We start from the raw sequence: 21,462 nt of genomic DNA, 5'->3' as shown, positions 1-21,462 counted from the left end.
GTTATCAATCTCTCTTATCATTATTTTTCTCATTATCATTGTCTCTCTTCGAGCTTTTTTATTTTTACGTTTCCTGATTTATTTTTAGTGCACCCTAAGTCTAAGAGTATGAAAGTCTTAAGCTGAAACTGTCAGGGCTTCTTAGGGAAAGACACTAGACAACACTTGCAGCATCTAATCAAAATTCACTCTCCAGACATTGTCTTTTTATCTGAGACTAAGATTAAAGATGACATATTCCTCAGGTTGTCTAGATTCTTAGATTTACCTAATACTTTTCATGTCCCATCTATTGGGTTAGCTGGTGGTCTTCTTTTCCTTTGGAAAGATGGTTTCTCACTTGACTTAGTTGGATCTGATGATAAATCAATGGGAATTTTGATAAAGTATCCCCGTTTTCTGATACCCATAAAAATAATTCCCCCGTTTTTTAAAACTTGTTAAAATGCCCTTGTTGTTTACTTTCACGTCTTGGGCCCACATATTGAGTTAAAAGTCGTTTACCAAGTTAAAAAAATGAGTCAAATTACCATAAAATCCACAGTAAACCTAAATCTGAGTGAGAGAATAAAACTCATCTTCTTTCATTCAGCCGACAATACTCTTCTTCCTTCTCTCTTCTATTTCTGAAATTGAATAAAGACGCTGATGATGTTGAAATCAAGAGCTTTTGTTGGTGGTCTGAGTTGGATGAGAAGCAAAAATTAAGGGTTTAACAGTTTAGAGATCAGTGGGTATTCATCAAACGAAGTTTGAGAGCAAAGAAGAAAAGGGGTTTTGGGGTTCCTGAATTCTCAAAGTTCGACAGAGAAGAGGGTGTTGCTAATCGAATTACAGAAGAAGAATAAGTGGATTTGAATGAAAGTTTCATAGCAAGGGATATATTGAGGTTTTGTGGTCAAGTAATAGATGGGTTTGATGATTCGAGGGGCTTGGAAGGAAGAGAAGAACATGGAGAAATTATACAGGGTTAGGGTTTGATTTGAGCAGAAATTCATGGGGTTATGATGATGATTGTGCTGATGGTGAATGAAATTGGAGCAATTAATGATGATTTAAGGTTCTTAGAAGAAGAATCTAGGTCGATTTCAGATTCCAGTGTTGAATTGATGATGTTTGCGATTTTGTTCGAGCAAGTAATGGGTTGTCTTCAATGCACACTGTTGCATCTCTTGGTAAGTTTCCATCCATGTTCATATCAATATCAGTGTAAATGGGTTGTTAATGCTTCAAGAAAAGAGTCTAACTTGGAAATTACTATTGTTTTATAGATTTGTTTGATTTTATTTGTTTTTATCTTCTTATATTTATTGCTATATCACTGTAATGGATTTGAATCAACCAATGTATTGGGGATACAATGTTGGTAGGACAAAAAGTGTTTGTGTAATTGACTCACTAAAAAGTCAGTGTTGATTGTGGTTGTGTTGTTGCCAATTCGTATTCTGTTGGTTCAAACACTTTGCAGATTTTAGTCTCACTGGGTGCCTTTTTGTTTTGTGATAGGGAATATGAAGTCTCTTCCGTAAGATATTATGTTAGAGATACTTTCTCGGTGCCACTTGAGTCTGTTTACGAGTGCAAACTAGTATGCAAAAAGCACTTCATTCGTCAGCTTCACCGGCTGTATGATAAATATGGCAATAATGATGACATCGCTGCTACAGAAGAGGTTGGTCTCCTTTTTGAGATCTAGATTGGATGTTGATATAAGGGGTTCGAACCATGAAGTTGATGTTGTTGTTGTTCTGGTGAGTGCAGGTGGACTTAGATGATATTGCAGGTGGCTGCTTAGATGTATGCTTAGGTCACAGGAGGTGGATATGCGGGTGGCAGTTGGTATGAGCTGAATTGATTGTGCTCGAGTTGGTAATGCAGTTGCAGTTGGAGCTGTTGAATCTGTGACCGAGATGAAGTTGCGGTTAATGTTGCAGCTGGATGTTGAGGTTGTTCGAGTCACTGGTGAATTTTAGATATGGAGAAGAAGATGTTCTCTGCTGGTGATTGTATAATGGAATGGGTTGCAATTGCAGTCCATGTTAATGGAGGAGATGAACTGTAGATGTATGCTTAGGAATGAATTGGTACAGTGTGAATACAAGACTGAGAAAGTGATGGTTTGATGTTCAATATATGTATGTTAGGAATTTAAAGAGAGGTGTTGCTTGAATTGTAAGGATTTGAGTTGGATTACTTAGCTCAAACTGGTGACATTACAAGCTGAGTCAAAGATGTAAGCAGAGAGGGGTCTCAACTGAAGTTACAGTGAGATGGTTGGTGATACTTCCATGGCTAGGTAGTGATGAATTCAAGATTTAGTTGACGAAGATGTTATTATTGAGGCTTAATGGTAAGCGAAGTACATGATTGTGCTGGTATGGAGTAAGGGAAGACAATGGATGCGCAGGTCTGAATTGCAGGTGATGGTGAGAAGTTGTGGGATTGAAGCTATAGAAGACTGAAGAGATGGAGGTAATTATGGAGTTGGTATGGTGAAGCTGAAAGAGCTGTATTTGTTGCAATTCATGGAAGTAATGTATTGCAGGAAGTTTTGAGGTTATGCAGTTGAGATTTAAATCAAGGATGAAGCAGCTGAGAGTACAGGAATTGCAGGAGTTAGAGAAATGCAATGATGTGCTGAATGTATATGAACTGAGCATGAGAATGGTTGAAAGCATGTTGGTTGACTGCTTTGTATTGTAGAGCATGGTGAAGTGGAGTTGATTTGGAGCAGCAGAAGAAGGGGCCATTACGGCTGGGACTAGACTCGACTCGGCGTTTCAAATCAATGATTCAAGGAAATCCAACTCTACTCAGGAGGAGGGGCTTTTTGGGTATTTCGACCTGCCACCTAAGCGTTAACAGTTGTTAACTGTCGTATACCGTTTTCTGAATAAAACGGTCAAGGCAAGGGTACTTTAACAAATTTAAAAAAACATGGGCATTTTTTTAGTGTAATGTTAAAAGTAGGGGTACTTTATCAAAAAGCCCTAAATCAATTCATGCTATTGTTACAAACGACCCTAGCAAAGGTGAGTGGTTCCTATCTTGTGTTTACGGAACACCTTATAAAAAAGATCAACAAGTCCAATGGTCTAGTTTTCTGGATCTTACTAAATCTGTTAAAGTCCCCTGGGTTCTCATTGGGGATCTTAATATTACCCTCGACCATGAATATAGGAATTTTAAGTCTTCTTCTTCAACTCCTAAGGAAGTAATTGATGCCATTAGTAACTCAGGGTTGATTGATCTAAATTTTAGTGGAAATCCTTTCACTTGGTCGAGCAACAAACATGGTACAGGTAAATTTAAATCTCGTATTGGCAGAGCTTTAGTTAACAGTGATTGGACTCTTGCTTTCCCAGATGCTCTCTTAACTAATCTCCCTCAAAGGGGATCAGATCATTGCCCAATTCTCCTTGACCTTTATAAACCTAATAGGAGTTCTGGCAGAAATTGGAAAATTCTGGGAGCATTGGCTTCAAAACAGTCAGTGTCATGAAGAAATAAAAACAGCTTGGTCTGATAGTTTTCATGGTTCTAATGTTTTTGTTTTGTCAAACAAGCTCTCTAAAACTAGACACATCTTTTCTAAATGGAGTAAGGCTACTTTTGGTGATATTGAAGGCAAAATTCTTACTCTTCGGTCGCATATTTATCAGTTGCAAAAATCTGACAAAGACGGAAGTAACACTGATGAGGTTATTAAACTTGAGGAAGTGATCAACACCCTTGATGATATTGTGGCCAGTTCGAATAGGCAAAAATCTAAGGATCGATTCTTCAATGACATGGACAAGAACTCAAATTTTTTTCATATCAGAGCTAATAGAAGGAAATCCCGTAATAGGATAAATGCACTTCTCTCCCCAGATGGTACATGGTGTTCAGATAAAGCTTCTCTTGAAACTCTTCTCAGCAATCACTTTCACAAGATTATGTCGACATCATCACCAAAAGATAGCTATTACTTTTTGGAACACATTTCGGCCATTATCTCGGATGCAGACAACGAAGAACTAGAGGCTATTCCTACATATCAAGAAATCTACAATACCCTAATGACTATGGATCCGTGGACAAGTCCAGGGCCGGATGGTATTCCACCCGGCTTTTATCAAACCCAATGGTCTATAGTTCAGCATGACGTGTGTAGTATGGTTCATGTTAGAGCATAGCTCGGTCAACCTCGTATACATTGCTATATCAAGCATGTTTGTCAATGTTAGTGATCAAAACTATAAAGTCTTGATTTCTAGCCTATTAGCTAAGTCTCAGACTAGGATAGGAAAAGTGTAGTTAAGCTCAAGGACTGCATGGTGATTCAACGACAATGACGAAGATCTACACCAAGGAACCGTGGAACTTCATCAACTAAAAGGTATGTGAAGACTTGAACTTATCTATCACTCAAAAGTCTATCTATTCTTCTCCTACTTCTTATGAGACAAAAGTCGTACGCTATATAGACTAGATCATATACACTTGATATTTCGATCTGAGTATTCATTGCTTATCTTTTACTCGAAATTATGTGTTGGTAAAGCGTTTCACTTTGATCAGGTTTATCTTCACCTAGTGACGAAAGTCATGAAAGTTTCAATCACTTTGGAAATTGCTCTGACGAGAAAGGTCTATTGTTCTTCACGACTGAATATCTCCCTCTGAGAATGTTTCAATGATTGAAATGAGAGTTTAGATTATATAACCATGTATTCCTCGGACCGACGTTTTCGAACTTTGTTGATCAAGAGAAATCGGTAGGATTGTGGAATTGGCTTGCCAAGTCCGCGAACCCAGTACGCAGACTCAGTCCGCGAACTGACGGAAGTTCTCGACCGAGAATTTCTGCTGGGATTTCCAAAACTCGTTTGTGTGCTAAGTCCGCGAACTCAGTCCGCGAACTGGCGGAAGTTCTCGACCCTAGAATTTCTGTTGAGTTTGGAAAACTCAACCGATTAACTTAAGTCCGCGAACTTGTTTGTGAACTTAAGAGGTTATAATCTAAAGATGTGCTCTGAACATGAAACATTAATTATTAAGGAATGTTTTATTCAAACTGTGGCTATAATGTTCATGAGCCGATTCTAATAGAATCGAATCATCTTTGTTTCAATTGTGTCTTGTGTAGTTACATAAGATCTCATAGCAATTTAACAACTCTTACCTAGTTCATTTGAGTCAATTGAACTAGTTATGGTGAAGAAGAACATGATTAATATGAGATGCTCATATGGTTGACATTTTGGTTTATCATGTTGAACCAACATACGTGTACTCGTTTGGGCATGGTTTTCTCAAACCCAGTAAACGTGTACCCAAGTGTGTGTGACTAGCTATGTCTTTCGATCCAACGGTTGAGAGATATTGGCTTGAATCTAAATCAGGTTTTCATGTAACGGTGGATAGAGTTTGCTTTGTACCTAAGGCAAAACCCTGATTTGAAAGGCTATATATAAGAGACATCTAGCTAGAGCAAAACTTAATCCCCACACGTCTGTGTGCTACTACTGCGCTCGCTAGAGTCGACCTCCATTAACTCTTGAGTTTCTTCTCTAAACTCGAGTTAACGATGTAAAGACTTCATTGGGATTGTGAAGCCAGACCGATACTACTTTTATCGTAGTTGTGTGATCTGATCTTGCATCTTCTATCGTACGAGTACAATCGATTGATTGGCTTGAGATCATGAGTGTTCTCCGATAGGCAAGATAAAGAAGTCACAACCATCTTCGTATCACTGTTTCTGATTCCTCAACAATCCGTTTGTATAGTCAGGAAAGATTGTAGAGAGGTGATTGATTAATCTAGGCTGTTCTTCGGGAATATAAGTCTGGATTATCAATTGGTTCCTTTTACCTTGATTTTATATCTAAAGACGGAACAAAACCTAGGGTTTATCTGTGTGAGACAGATTCATTTATTATCAATTTGATTTTGGGTTGCAGCAACTTTTAGTTGTGGGTGAGATCAGCTAAGGGAATCAAGTACGCAGTGTCCTGCTGGGATCAGAGGCGTAGGAGTACAACTGTACCTTGTATCATTGGGAGATTGGTATGAGTTCAACTATAGATTAGTCTGAAGTTAGTTTGCAGCAGGATAGTGTCTGTAGCGGCTTAATAAAGTGTGTATTCAATCTGGACTAGGGCCCGGGGTTTTTCTGCAATTGCGGTTTCCTCGTTAACAAAATTGCTGGTGTCTATGTTATTTCTTTTCCGCATTATATTTTATATAATAGAAAGAATACAGGTTGTGCGTTAAGATTATCAACTTCTCTAATCCAATCTTTGGTTTTAAATTGTAGTTGATTGATCCTTGGACATTGGTCTTTGGTACCGTCCTAGTTATCTCTCTTTGATAAAGACTCGCAGATTTCTATTTGCTTGAGTAAAGATCAAATCGAGAGATTGAGATAATAACTCCTTGAGATATTTTTTATCTAGATTGAGTCTGACTGTCTAGTTGATTCTCTAGCAAAGTCGGAGTTAGTACATACAGATTGCTAAGCGAAATATTGGGTGGTGTTGTTAGACCCCCGCCTTTTCAATTGGTATCAGAGCAGGCAAATACGTTAAAGACCTCATCAGTCTGTGTTTGTAGCGATATGATTCTATGGATTATAAATTCTCAATTAACTCTTTACCAGGTTTGAAAAACAACCACAAGAAAAGGTCTGACAAACTGATATCTCTTCAAAAAGGGTTGGATGAACAAATCCCGATCAACTATGGTCTTGTTGCTGAAATTGCAATTCTTAAGGATTTGATATCCAGAAATACTTCCCTTAAGAGGTTGAAAAATCTCAGATGTTCCTCTCTCGTGAAAAGTCATAAGTCAAGTAGTATTCAACGGCAAGATGTTGAGAAAACTGATATGACAAGGAACCAGTCAGACAATCTTCAAAGCATATGCTCATGTTGCAATTCATCCGTTCATTTGCAGCAGGTTTGTATGTCCTTTCAAAAGAGTCTTAATGTTGCAAGTAATCTTTGTAAGAAAGCTAAACAACTGTATGACTCTCTAAAAGTTCATACAACCCTACCAGGAAACTCTAAATCGAGAAGTACTAGTAGTATGGATTCCTTTGATTTAAGATCTACATCTCCTTTTCAATGGTTTCTTGATAGTGGATGTAGTCGACATATGACAGGAGATCTCACTTGGTTTGTATCATCAATTGACTATGAAGGAGGTCATGTAACGTTCGGAGATGGAAGTTGTTGCTACATTAGCAAAAAGGGAACGATCAAGCTACCCGGTGTTCCAGAAATCCATGATGTGGTATATGTTAAAGGTATGACTACTAATCTTCTTTCTATTAGTCAAATTTGCGACAAGGGCCATCGAGTTATCTTCAATGCGAATGGATGTGACATTGTTGACAAAACCGGGAATGTAATCTTTCAAGTAACTCGTGGTAAAAAACAATTGTTATCTTCTTGATACCCAGTTTAGCAATCGCTGCAATTTGACTAAGGTGGAATATACACATCTTTGGCATGAGCGTTTTGGTCACATCAATTATCGCCTTCTAACTAAGATCATTACAAATAACTAGTTAGAGGAATTCACAAAATCAGTGCAAATATTGAAGGTGTATGTGGTGCCTGTCAAAAGGGGAAGCAAACGAAAGTTCACCACAAATCATCACGAGATATTCTCACTAAAGCTCCACTTTATTTAATTCATATGGACCTGTTCGGACCAATTCAACAACCCACTGTTGCCGGTAAGAAGTATGCTTTAGTTTTGGTAGATGATTACACCAGATTCACTTGAGTTGCATTCCTATCTCATAAGAATGAAATCCTGAGTGAATTCAAGATTATTTTTAAAAGGATCCAAAATGAACAAGGTCGCAAACTAAAGAAAATTAGGAGCGATCGTGCCACTGAATTCAAAGACACCAAGGTATTTGAATTATGTGATGAACTGGGGATCATTCAACAATACTCACCACCAATTACTCCTCAAGCTAATGGAGTTGCTGAAAGAAAGAATAAGAACATTCAAGAAATGGCCAGGGTAATGCTCCACAACAAAAACTTACCTTTAAGATTTTGGGGAGAAGTTGTCTTCACAACATGCTACTTGATCAACCGTGTGTATTTTCGGTCTAACACCCTTAACACTCCTTATCAGTTATGGTATGGAAGGAAACCCAACCTACACTATCTCAGGGTTTTTGAAAGTAAGTGCTATATTATGAAAGATCGAGAACAGAAAGGGAAATTCGACACTAAAAGTGACGAAGGTATCTTTCTTGGCTACACATCTGATAGTCGTGGTTTTCGAGTTTTTAATCTCAGAACTCAAGTCATGATGGAATCTGCTAATGCTATCACGACGATATTAGTAACTTTTGTCAAGATAATCCTCCTGCTGAATTGCCTCCAACTGAGACAATTGAGAAAGTCAAATAAATTCCAGAACCAGTTGAAGTTATCCCAACTGTTACTGATCCTGACATTTCTAGTGACGAGGAGAAGAGCACTGATCAAGCCATTCCTGATGAACATGTACGTGTTCCTCCACGACATCTTTGGGTTCAAAGGGATCATGACCCAACAACATTATTGGGGTAAGGGATTCTACAGCCAAAACAAGAGGTCAACTTCAAAATATATGCAATTTTGCTTGTTATCATTCGCAGGTGGAACCAAGGAATATTGATGAAGCTTTGAAAGATCCTTTTTGGTTAAATGCAATGCATGAAGAGTTAAATCAATTTGAAAGACAAGATGTCTGGGAACGTGTATCTTGCCCTCATAATGTCAATATTGTTGGTACCAAATGGATATTCAAGAACAAGTCTGATGAGTATGGCATAATTGTCAGAAATAAAGCTAGACTTGTCGCTCAAGGATATTCACAGATTGAAGGAATAGATTTTGAAGAAATCTTTGATCCTGTGGCACGTCTTGAGTCCATTCGACTTTTATTGGCCCATGCCTGCTTTCTCAAGATTAAGTTATTTCAGATGGACATAAAATCAGCGTTTCTGAATGGAATTTTAAAAGAGGAAGTCTATGTTGCTCAACCTAAAGGATTCGAAAATCCTAACTTCCCTGATCATGTGATGAAGCTTAAAAAGGCGTTATATGGATTAAAACAAGCACCAAGAGCCTGGTTTGAGAAACTCACTACCTCTCTTATTAGAAAAGGATTCTCAAGAGGAGGAGCTGATAAAACATTGTTTACCAAATGGAGTGAGAAAAATGTTGTCATTGCCCAAATCTATGTAGATGATATCATCTGTGGATCAACCTCTGAAAAACTTGCAAAAGACTTTCAAGTCTCTCTTGCTAACGAATTCGAAATGAGCAATGTTGGTGAGTTAAAAATTTTCCTAGGATTACTGATTCAATAACATAAGGAGGGTATTTACTTATCCCAGGAGAAGCACGCACGTAATCTTCTGTCAAGATTTGGTCTGGATAAGTCATCTCCTAAACTGACTCCTATGCCTACTACTGGTAAATTTCACAGGGATGAGAAAGGAGCAAAAGTGGATCAAAAATTATATCGATCCATTATAGGTATCCTTTTGTATCTTACAACCACTAGACCTAATATTTCTTTCAGTGTTGGTTGTTGTGCCAGGTTTCAGGCGGATCCAAAAGAATCTCATCTTGCAGCTGCGAAGAGAATCATACGATATATAAATCATATTGCTGGGTATGGTCTCTCGTACACTTTGATACTAATGCTGATATTTCTGCTTATTCTGATGCTGATTGGGCAGGTTGTGTAGAAGACAAAAAAAGTACATCAGGGGGCTTCTACTATATAGGTCTCAATCTTGTAGCATGGCATAGCAATAAGCAAAATTCTCAATCCCTGTCTACATGTGAAGCAGAATATATTGCAGCTGGATCTTGTTGTACTCAACTTCTATGGATGAAACAGATGCTTGCTGATTATGGAATCGATACTTGGATAATGAAGATCTTTTGTGATAACTCCAGTGCGATTCAAATTACTGAGAATCATGTTGATCACTCAAGAACAAAGCACATCGACATAAGGTACCATTTTATTCGTGATCTTTATGAAAATGGTATCATCAGTATGGAATTTGTGCCTTCCGAACAACAATTGGTTGATATTCTCACCAAACCCTTAGACACTGCAACTTTTCAACACTTGCGGCAGTCTGTTGGTGTTGTTTTGGTTCATTAAAACGTTTCATTGACTCTTGCCCCTTCACTTATCCTTATATTTTGGGAAATTGAGTCTGAAACCCCAGTAGGTACGTTCCAGTTCAGTTTCTGTAGGTTTGTCGTTGTCATCTTTTTGGTATCTTTTTTGTGTTTCAAAATCATTCTTTTCCTTTGAAATTAAGGTCGCTCTTGTTGTTCCTTTGGGAATGACATCAAATGTGGGAGAATTCTTTTGAACTTGTGCTTAATGGTAATATCTTGCGGGGAGTGCGGCTGTGGAATTTTATAGGGGTTATCTTGCGTCTTAAAACTCCTTGATGAATGTTGTTAGCTTCGGCTATAAGATTGCATCTAAATTAAGATGATATGTTGTCTTTCTTTTGGTCATGAAATGTCTCTTGTGGAAATTTCATTATGAACCCGTTCTTGTATCTTTGCCAATTTTATTGACAAAAAGGGGGGAGAAATATTGTAGGTAACACTACAAATACATATGGTTTTCGGATCATTGTGTAAGGGGGAGTGGTTTCCATGATCGAGATGGAGTATTGACTAAGGGGGAGTGATACATATCACCATAGTATTATTGTCAAAGTCGTGATGCAATTGGACTTTGATGTTCATAATAATACTATGACGCCATATAATAATGATCGAGAATCTCGATTTCTCTCATTGTTATAGCTACGGATCTTCAACAACGGTGATACTAAACTTACAACCTTTGGGATCATTGGAGTACTTGGAAGGACGAAGATTTCAAGGAACGTTGAAGATTGGACTATGAAATAGGATCCACTAAAGTTTATCTTTTTTGTATTCCATATGTATTAATAGTTTTGTCACTAAAATTGACAAAGGGGGAGATTGTTAGAGCATAGCTCGGTCAACCTCGCATGCGTTGCTATATCAAGCATGTTTGTCAATGTTAGTGATCAAAACTATAAAGTCTTGATTTCTAGCCTATTAGCTAAGTCTCGGACTAGGATAGGAAAAGTGTAGTTGAGCTCAAGGACTTCATGGTGATTCAACGACAGTGATGAAGATCTACACCAAGGAACCATGGAACTTCATCAACAAAAAGGTATGTGAAGACTTGAACTTATCTATCACACGAAAGTCTATCTATTCTTCTCCTACTTCTTATGAGACAAAAGTCGTATGCTATATAGACTAAATCATATACACTTGATATTTCGAGCTGAGTATTCATTGCTTATCTTTTAATCGAAATCATGTGTTGGTAAAGTGTTTCGCTTTGATCAGGTTTATCTTCATCTAGTGACGAAAGTCATGAAAGTTTAAATCACTTTGGAAATTGCTCTGACGAGAAAGGTTCGTTGTTCTTCACGACTGAATATCGCCTCTGAGAATGTTTCAATGATTGAAATGAGAGTTCAGATTATATAACCATGTATTATTTGAACCGAAGTTTTCGAACTTTGTTGATCAAGAGAAATCGGTAGGATTGTGGAATTGGCTTGCCAAGTCCGCGAACTGACGGAAGTTCTCGACCGAGAATTTCTGCTGAGTTTGGAAAACTCAAACGATTAACTTAAGTCCGCAAAATTGTTTGTGAGCTTAAGAGGTTATGATCTAAAGATGTGCTCTGAACATGAAACATTAATTATTAAGGAATGCTTTATGCAAACTGTGGCTATAATGTTCATGAGCCGATTCTAATTGAATCGAATCATTTTTGTTTCAATTGTGTCTTGTGTAGTTACATAAGATCTCATAGCAATTGAACAACTCTTAACTAGTTCATTTGAGTCAATTGAACTAGTTATGGTGAAGAAGAACATGATTAATATGAGATTCTCATATGGTTGACCTTTTGGGTTATCATGTTGAACCAACATACGTGTACTCGTTTGGGCATGGTTTTCTCAAACCCAGTAAATGTGTACCCAAGTGTGTGTGATAAGCTATGTCTTTCGATCCGACGGTTGAGAGATATTGGATTGAATCTAAATCAGGTTTTCATCTAACGGTGGATAGAGTTTTCTTTGTACCTAAGGCAAAACCCTGATTTGAAAGGCTATATATATGAGACATATAGCTAGGGCAAAACTTAATCCCCACACGTCTGTGTGATACTAGTGCGCTCGCTAGAGTCGATCTCCATTAACTCTTGAGTTTCTTCTCTAAACTCGAGTTAACGACTTAAATACTTCATTGGGATTGTGAAGCCAGACCGATACTACTTTTATCGTAGTTGTGTGATCTGATTTTGCATCTTCTATCGTACGAGTACAATCGATTGATTGGCTTGAGATCATGAGATTTCTTCGATAGGGAAGATAAAGAAGTCACAAACATCTTCGTCTCACTGTTTGTGATTCCTCGACAATCCGCTTGTGTAGTCAGGAAGGTTTGTAGAGAGGTGATTGATTAATCTAGGTTGTTCTTCGGGAATATAAGTCTGGATTATCAATTGGTTCATGTTACCTTAATTTTATATCTAAAGACGGAACAAAACCTAGGGTTTATCTGTGGGAGACAGATTTATCCTTTCGGTAGACTTTTATGTGTGAGACATATTCGTTTATTATCAAGTCTGTGATTTTGGGTTGCAGCAACTCTTTGTTGTGGGTGAGATCAGCTAAGGAAATCAAGTACGCAGTGTCCTGCTGGGATCAGAGGCGTAGGAGTACAACTGTACCTTGTATCAGTGGGAGATCTGTAGGGGTTCAACTATATATCAGTCCGAAGTTAGTTTGAAGTAGGCTAGTGTCTGTAGCGGCTTAATACAGTGTGTATTCAATCTGGACTAGGTCCAGGGGTTTTTCTGCATTTGCGGTTTCCTCGTCAACAAAAATTTTGGTGTCTGTGTTATTTCTTTTCCGCATTATATTTTATATAATAGAAATAATACATTAAGATCATCAACTTCTCTAATCCAACCCTTGGTTGTTGATTGTAGTTGATTGATCCTTGGACATTGGTCTTTGGTACCGTCTAAGTTATCTCTCTTTGATAAAGACTCGCAGATTTCTATTTCCTTGAGTAAAGATCAAATCGAGAGATTGAGATAATAACTCCTTGAGATACTTTTTATCTAGATTGAGTCTGTCTATCTAGTTGATTCTCTAGCAAATTATTTCGGAGTTAGTCCATACAGATTTCTAAGCGAAATATTGGGTGGTGTTGTTAGACCCCCGCTTTTTCAGTTAAGTCCTTCTTTCATTCAGGCTTTCTTCTCAAGGAGCTCAATAAAACAAGAATATCCCTTTCCCAAGGTAAAATCTCCAAGTACACCAGAGGAATTTATACCTATTGCCTTGTGAAACATAATTTACAAAATTATCTCTAAAGTCATCTCTCTCAGACTGAAGAAGCATATTACAAGGATAATCTCATCCATGCAAGTCGCTTATGTCCTAGGAAGATTGATTTATGAGAATATCTGCCTAGTTCAAGAGTTGTGCAAGCCATGAAAAAGAAAAAAGTCGCAGTGGTCATTTACCTCTTAAGATGGACATGTCGAAATCTTTCGACAAACTATAGTAGAGTTTTCTAATTGAAGTTTTACAAAAATTTGGTTTTGGGGAGAAGTTTTGTCAGCTTATTCATCAATGTAAGTACAACTCAGATAGAAGTTCTTCTCAATGGCAGCCCAACGAAATATTTTAATCCTTCACGTGGAATCCGTCAGGGAAATCCTTTATCTCCCTATTTATTCATATTGGAAATGGAGTATTTTTCAACGGTTCTTGCTCACTGTGAAGATCCAAAACAACTCACATGTATGAAAATCTCTAGGTCAGCTCCTAAAATCAACCATCTACTATTTGCGGACGATTGTCTCTTATTATGCAAAGCAACATTGGACCAGACTAGAAAGCTTCTTCAGGTTATAGAAGATTTCTGTTCATGTTCAGGGTAACTAATAAACTTCAACAAGTCTGCCCTTTTCTTCAGTTCTAACATGAATCCTTCCTCTTGTCAAACTTTCAGCAGCATCCTCCAGGTTAGAGAGTTCAACCTAAAAGATGAATAATATTTAGGTTTACCTTTTTCCGTTGGAAGAAATAGAAGTATGCCCTTTTCAGTTCTCTAGTAGAAGATGAATCACCGCTTTTCTACTTGGAATGCAAGCAACATGTCAGAGGCGGCTCGCTCTGTGATGGTTAAAAATGTGTCTAATGCTATTCCAATACACTATATGCAGAGTTTTAAACTCCCTGGAGAAACAAAAAATAAAATAAAGGAAAGAAAGTTATTACATGGAGGAGAGTTTTTCGTCCTAAGTCTGAAGGTGGATTGGGTTTTCGAGATTTGCAAGTTTTCAATAGAGCCTTGTTGGCTAAGTCTGCTTGGAAGCTCTGTACGGACCAATCCTCTATCATGTCCAAGTCTCTTCATACAAAGTATTACCCAGATGGAGATTTGTTCGAGTTGAAGAATAAACCTAAATCAACCTGGTCATGGCGTAGCATCAGCTCAGAAATTCAATTTGTTAAGAGACATAGCTGCTGGAAATTAGGAAATGGAGAAGTTATTCACATATGGAAACACAGATGGATTCCAGACTTACACAATCCACCTTTGCCAAAACAAGATTGTACTACTGCGCAGTATTACATCTATGTTCATCAACTTTTTATAACGAATTTTCCAGCTTGGGATGTTTCTCTTCTTCGGGAGTTATTTAACCCTGAAACGGTTGAGCATATTCTATGTATCTCTATCCATCCTTCACAGCCTGACAGGTTAGTCTTGCTACTAGAGACAGATGTATAATGAAACTTCGCCCATCCAACGGGTAGACGACAGGTTGAGGAAGATTTATAATCGATTGTGGAAATTGAACATGTTGCCCATAATCAAGAAGTTTTTGTGGAAGGCTATATCAAATCTTCTTTCAACTAAAGATACTCTTGGTGCAACAATTGTTGGTGACGACGGTTCTTGTCCTCTGTGCAATCATCACTATGAAATATCTTCACATCTCATAATGGATTGCAGCTTCTCAAGAGTTGTGTGCTTTTCTGTGGACGGTTGGACATCTAATAATGCAGGCTCTTTGTATGAATGTATTCGTAGCTGGTTTGACAACTTACATAGTGGTGCAATAACTGAGAAGGCGATCACTAAAAGAGCCATCGTGGCCTGGAGTTTATGGACAGAAAGATGTGCGAAAATTTTTCAGCATAGCAACTCAACGCCTGAAACTGTTATTCAGAAATGCAGGCACTGAATAGAAGAACACTTAAACAGGCTTGATAGTACCACTAGTCCTTCACTGAAAGTGAATCGCCATAATGTTCACTGGATTCCCCCTCCCATTAATAATCTTACATTAAATTGTGATGGTTCATTTAATTTAAATACCTTGTCAGGTGGTATTGGTCTAATCATTAGGAATTCTGCAGGTGCACAACAGGCAGCAAGGTGCATCTACTTGAATGAAGTTAGGAGTGCAGCGCAGGTAGAGTGTATGGTCTTGTGGTTTGCGGTGCAGTGGGACAAAGATCTAAAGCTGGAAAGAGTTCTTTTTGAGATGGATGTGAATGTTGTTGCAGATGTTGTTAACAATGAAAGGAGCACTGTTGATTGGAGACTCCATTACACCATCTTTGAGATTAAGCAAGTATTTTCAGTTTTTAGTTCCTGGAAACTATCTTATGCTCCTAAGGAAAGAAATAAATTAGCTGATGCTCTAGCTAATATGGCTAGAACTGATAGAATTTTAGATTCCTGGGGTTGTTTATCCCCTCCTACAATTTCGAATTTAATTTCTGTAGACTCATCTCATGTTTTGACATGAAATTTTTCGAATAAATTCATTTTCCTGCTTCAAAAAAAAAAGATTTCTAACTACCTTTATTCTGTCATTGTATCCTGACGTGACTCGTTGAGTCACTTCCATTTTATGTTTTTTCCAAAAACAACACAAAAGACAAATGAAAGAATAGTAGATAACCCGACCTCAGACATACTAGACAAAGGCAGTGAACCATATCTCCATCTCCATCTGCCGTTGTTGTTGTTTTAAATAAAAAAAATTAAAATTGAGTTTATATTATTTTTCAGAAAAGATATTTACATGCTTTCATTAGATATATAAACGGATTAAGCAAAATGTACGATAAAACTAAAACACAAATATCTCATTCTTCAAAACCAATTAAAAGAATCATGATGTATGCCTTCTCCTTGCAATCATGAGTTACGAGTTAGAGGAGTACCGTTTCTCAACCCTGGAGGTTGGGGGTGGTTCAGGACAGACCGTCCATTTGAACCACCTTAAAACCGTATAGACACGTTGTAAATGCAGGAAATTCTACACTACACCCCTCATAAGATTTCGTTAACATTCAACTCATTTTTGGATTAACAATCTTAATTTTATTGATCAATCTTTAAACAATCTTACAAGAAAAGATAAAGGAATCAAAAATAACCTCTGCTCTAAATTTTCTCTCTCCTATTTACTTGCTTCTCACTCAAAAAAGATCTCTCCCCTTTTCTTTACCACTGAATGACTATTTATAGGCAAACATATAGTGGATGACAACTAATCTGTCCTTTATTTTCGGATATGGTTTGCGACATTCTCGCAACCTTACAAATGTTAATCTAAAAAACTCCCTAATTTTCGCAGGACCATCACATTTTTCTCATGATTTAGCTGACGTCGTTTATTATGTCATTTCTGAAGTTGTTCTGCGACACTGTTGTGTTGTGTTGTTAATAATTTCGCTGAGGCATTATTGCTGCGAGATTCTGATCCTACATCTTGCCTTTTTATTACCTTTGACATTCTCTTCTTTTTTGTTATTTTCTGCTACTGCTTCCTTGGTAGTGGTATGTTCACCATTTCTTATTCAGAGCTAGCATTAGTTTCGCAATATTTTTTCTTCTTTTCATTCGATTGCATCCACCATCAATCTCTCACTTCTTTGTGTCTCTTTGATTTTGTGTCGCCAACTTTCTTTCTTGTTTTCTCTTCCTTCGCAGGATTCTACCTCAGTTTTGTAACATTTCTTTCCTTCAACCCAATCTCCTTTTATGATTCTTATACTGCTGAGGTGAGGGAATTTGATGCACTGCTGGAAAGTTGAAGCTACACCTAGAATCCCATGTAGCCAAGGTCGACCAATTAATGCATTGTAGGGTGATTCTACGTGAACAACACAAAACAGGATTTCAAAAGATATTCCCTTCAATGGAATTCGCATAGTAACCTCCCCTTTAGGCTTGTTGGCAGTACCATTAAAACCATATATATTATATGTTGATGGTATAAGATCATCATCTCTCCCTCCCATGGTTTTATAAGTATGATAGAATAAGATGTTCAAAGAGCTTCCGGTATCGATTAGAATCCTATTAATTTCCCATGAGTCTTCATCTTCATCATCTTCATCTTCTTTCGGTTTTGGATTAATTTCTAATTTTACCACCAATGGATTGTCATGTACCTCTCCACCTTCAGGGACTTCTTCCGCAGTAAAATAAATAGTCTGCTTCTGCCATTCCTCTAGTGGCGAGATTTTCGCAATGTCCATAATTTCTCTTCCATCATTGTCTCTTGCGAACATTCTACTCAAAACATTGTCATGAAAATATTCAATTGTCTTGTATGAATGTACGATAGAGTGACAGAATAGATTCTTTGCTTTTGCACTAACTTCTACGAAGAACGTTTCCTTCTCTTTCACCGTGTTTACTCTGTGGTGCTCTGGTGATGGTGGTGGTTGAGATTGTGGGTGTCCTACCAGAAAGTGGTTTAGTTTTCCTTGATCTATCATTCTCAGAATAATTCTCTTTATATTTCTGCAATCATTTGTAGTATGTCCGTGAAAATGATGATAAGAACAGAACTCATGACTTCTGCGGCTTTGAGGTGGTTCCGTTCACATGTTTGTTGGTATATTCTCCATCAAAATTATAGCTTCCCATATTTTCTCCACACTTGTATTCAGAGGTGGCATCTTGATTTCTTCCCATACTACCTTGTGACCTTCTTGTCCTTTATTATAATTTTGTCTTTGACCTCCATAAGTTTCTTGCGGATGATCAAGTCTTTGAATCTTATTATTTCCACCACGATTGTAGAAATTTATTTCTCTTTCATACTCCTCTTGATCTCGGCTTCCCATAGCCACCAGTTTCTGTTGATTGTTGTTGCCCATAACCTTTTCTTGTTGTACTTGCGATGTGCTCGCCACTGCGTTTATTAGTTTAGGTAATAAGCTTGCATTCACTTCTTGTGAATTGGTGTTCGCAACTGGGTATGATTCCATTTCATTTTGCCTTTCCTATAGAGCAATATATTCTTCCTGAAGTTCTCGCAGTTCAGTCATTGTGAGTGTATTCTTGACTCTGAAAATTTGGATATACAATAGATTGGTTGCGAACATAGCATTGATAAATGATAAGATAAGATATCCCTCATCCACACGGCCAGCCATTTCACTACACATAGTTCTCCACCTTTTAATTAGGTGCTTCAAAATTTCGCCAATCCTTTGTTTTAATCCAAACACATCATCAATACCAGGTCGCGAAGAATTATTACTTATATATGCCCCCAAGAATGTGGTCTGCAAATGATTGAAAGATGTTATTGTATTTTTTGGTAAACCTTAGAACCATTTTAACGCCTCTCCTGTTAGACTGGATGCAAAATACTTGCATAATACGACATCATGATTTTCCCACTGTAACATGCATCTCACATAGGCTTTGATGTGTTGAATTGCACAAGTTGTTCCATCAAAGAAGTTGGTTAATGCGGGAAAATTGCATTTCGGAGGGATTCCTCCTAGTTGTACTTCTCTTGTAAATGGAGTTTTCGCAGCTTCTTCTATAGCTTCATCTAATTGTCTTCTGCCTACTTCTCCTCTATTTAGCATTCCTCTCATTTCTTCCAATTCTTTTAAGATTTATTTATTCACGCCTAAATTTTGATCGATTGGTTTTTTTAATTTTGCTTCTCTTATTATGTGTTCATGTCTTTCTTCTCTCGCAAAATTTTGCATTTCTTCTTCATCATTCTCATCTCGTCTTCTCCTACGATTATCTTCCTCATATCTATCTTGAATTTTCATATGATGATGTCTCTCATTTTCCCCTCTATGATTTTGTTCATTTCTTATCAATTCCATTTGCTGTCTTTCAGCCATCCTCTGTACTCTATCATATTCTTCATTGAGATTACCATTATTTCGGTTTTGTGTACGCCTTCTTTCTCGATTGTCGTGATTGTTCTGGAGAATTGTCTCCTGAAGCTCTTGTTCTTCTATTTCCGCTCTCAATCTTTCACGTTCGCAAGTTAAACGTGCTTGTTCAGCATAGTGTCTTTCAATTTCTTCTTCAATCGTTTGTTGATTTCTTTGAGCTTCTCTCTCATGTAAAATTCTCCTTCCTTCCTCTCGATTCCCTTCGCCATCTTGATTATTTGATCCCTGACGTTGTCCATTCTATTGATTTCTATCATTTTGCCTATCATCAGAAGTTTCATTTTGTGGAACATAACGATCATCAGTCGTTTATCTATCTTCGCGATGTTCTTCATTAGGATTTGGTATTTCTTGTCGAATATTATTTCCAGCATCAACTGTGGGTGAGTTTCTCCTCATCTCTCTTCTAGTCGATCTTGAATATGATCTTGTAGTACTTCTCGATCTTCTACTTTGTAGTCTCATATTTTCCATCCTCAATTCGTGATTTTTCCTTGTTAGCTTTGCGGGTTCTTCTGCCTCAGCTCTTCTTTCTTCATGTATTCTTTGTCTCAACGTTTCTAACGCTCCAATTTCCTCATCTCCATGAATTATTCCTTCATCTTCTTCTTGATTTCTCTCTTCATGTCTATGGTTCCTGGTTTGCTGCTCTTCTTCTACTTCTTCTGCTGAATTTGATCGCCAAGTGTATACACTCATTCTATCATAATCTTTTGTTCCATTTTGTTCCGGTGTTTGCTGAACTGGCAGTTGAACTTGATTTTCTCCATTATTTCTCCTTCTAGTATATTCTCCCATTTTACTTCTCTCCCTTCCAGCAAGTCTTTTACTTCTTCTTCTAGCAGTTGTCGGTTGTTCCGATACATTTCTCCTTCTAGCTATTCTTTCAATACTAACAAATTGTAAGAGATTATGTAAGTTTTTTTTTTGCACCAATTACTTTCAATTATAATAATTCACAATATTGATCTTCAACTTCTTTTAGAAAAATATTCAATCTTCAACCCGTCCCTATTTCTAGCGCCATTATATAGTTGCAGGAAATCCTACACTACACCCCTCATAAGATTTCATTAACATTCAACTCATTTTTGGATTAACAATCTTAATTTTATTGATCAATCTTTAAAAAATCTTACAAGAAAAGATAAGGAATCAAAAATAACCTCTGCTCTAAATTTTCTCTCTCCTATTTACTTGCATCTCACTCAAAAAAGATCTCTCTCCTTTTCTTTACCACTGAATGACTATTTATAGGGAAATACATAGTGGATGACAGCTAATTTGTCCTTTATTTTCGGATATGGTTTGCGATATTCTCGCAACCTTACAAATGTTAATCTCGCAAACTCCCTAATTTTCGCAGGACCATCACATTTTTCTCATGATTTAGCTGACGTCGTTTATTATGTCATTTTTGAAGTTGTTCTGCGACACTGTTGTGTTGTTAATAATTTCGCTGAGGCATTATTGCTATGAGATTCTGATCCTACACACGTCAAGGTGGGCATCCCCTTGGGAGAAGAGCAGGGGGTTCCGCTTTTGATTCGGTTTTGTGTCTATGTGGTTTTTTGGACGGATTATTAGGTAGTCCGTCCAGAATTTTTGTTATATTAAATAGTTGAGTCTGACTTGATGACTCAACGAGTCAAATCAAAATCCTAAATGAAAATAGTCAAAATTAAGAGAGAGTGGAGTTCAAAAATTAATACTGCCTCCATCTCAAATTAGATGAGTTAGTCGTTTTTCAAATTTTGCCCCATTAAAAATTGACTTTATATCATTTGATAGTCATGTCTATGTTGACTTCTTTAGTTGGCTCAGCTGCAATAAAGTTCGCCTTTGGTTCACCTAGTGGGGAAGGCTCTTTGATATCCTTCGTTGGTGCACCTTCTTCATCTAGGATTTCGCTTGTCATTCCTCGACCTTCTTTCGCTCGCACCATGAAGGAGACACAGGATCTTGCTCTTTCTGTGTCTCCTTCAATTTCTCCTATTCCGCTCGGCATTGGGAAACGTATGCATTAATGTAAGGTTGATGCCACGTCTTTTATACCATGTGTTAGAGCATTGCTCGGTCGAACTCGCATGCGTTGCTATCTCAAG

General features: G+C 37.5%; 1 long non-coding RNA gene across 1 annotated transcript; it reads left to right on the top strand.

The window, feature by feature from the left end:
• The first annotated feature begins 579 nt into the window (after positions 1 to 579).
• On the top strand, positions 580 to 3,118 carry LOC113300254. Its single transcript, XR_003335640.1, has 3 exons — positions 580 to 1,175; positions 1,507 to 1,672; positions 1,762 to 3,118. It is a non-coding gene; the product is annotated as an uncharacterized LOC113300254 (long non-coding RNA).
• Positions 3,119 to 21,462: the final 18,344 nt, after the last annotated feature.

This window comes from Papaver somniferum, chromosome 7 (assembly GCF_003573695.1).
Source record: "Papaver somniferum cultivar HN1 chromosome 7, ASM357369v1, whole genome shotgun sequence".
Lineage (NCBI taxonomy): Eukaryota > Viridiplantae > Streptophyta > Magnoliopsida > Ranunculales > Papaveraceae > Papaver > Papaver somniferum.
The sequence above is the reverse complement of the archived record's forward strand: the minus strand, read 5'-3'. Positions and strand labels throughout refer to the sequence as shown.